The sequence below is a fragment of the Salmo trutta genome, chromosome 8, assembly GCF_901001165.1.
Source record: "Salmo trutta chromosome 8, fSalTru1.1, whole genome shotgun sequence".
Lineage (NCBI taxonomy): Eukaryota > Metazoa > Chordata > Actinopteri > Salmoniformes > Salmonidae > Salmo > Salmo trutta.
Genome location: NC_042964.1, coordinates 11,354,511 through 11,355,435, shown reverse-complemented (window position 1 = coordinate 11,355,435; position 925 = coordinate 11,354,511).

Genomic DNA, 925 nt, shown 5'->3' with positions numbered 1-925 from the left:
AGGACGTGAGGGTTTATGTTACCTCCTGCTCGGTGTGCGCCCAGTGCAAGGCTCCTAGACACCTGCCCAAAGGTAAGTTACAACCCTTACCCGTTCCACAACGGACATGGTCGCACCTGTCGGTGGATTTCCTGACTGATCTTCCTCCTTCACAGGGTAAAACCACGATCCTGGTCGTTGTTGATCGTTTTTCTAAGTCCTGTCGTCTCCTCCCTTTGCCCAGTCTCCCTATGGCCCTACAGACTGCGGAGGCTCTATTTACACACGTCTTCCGCACTACGGGGTGCCTGAGGATATAGTGTCTGATCAGGGTCCCCAGTTCATGTCGAGGTTCTGGAGGCCGTTCATGGAACGTCTGGGGGTCTCGGTCAGCCTTACCTCAGGTTTTCACCCCGAGAGTAACGGGCAGGTGGAGAGAGTTAACCAGGATGTGGGTAGGTTTCTGAGGTCTTATTGCCAGGACCGGCCGGGGGAGTGGGCAGCGTTCGTGCCCTGGGCAGAGATGGCCCAGAACTCGCTCCGCCACTCCACTAACCTTTCTCCCTTCCAGTGTCTATTGGAGTATCAGCCGGTTCTGGCTCCTTGGCATCAGAGTCAGACCGAGGCTCCTGCGGTGGACGACTGGTTCCGGCATGCGGAGGAGACCTGGGACGCCGCCCATGTCCATCTTTAGCGTGCCGTACTGCGCCAGAAGTTGGCGCAGACCGTCGCCGCAGTGAGGCCTCGGTGTTTGCACCGGGGGACCCGGTCTGGCTCTCGACCCGAAACCTGCCCCTCCGCCTGCCCTGCCGGAAGCTGGGCCCGCAGTTTGTGGGGCCATTCAAAGTCCTGAGGAGAGTGAACGAGGTATGTTACAGGTTACAGCCTCCCCCAGATTACCACATTAACACCTCATTCCATGTGTCTCTCCTCAGGCCGGTGGTGG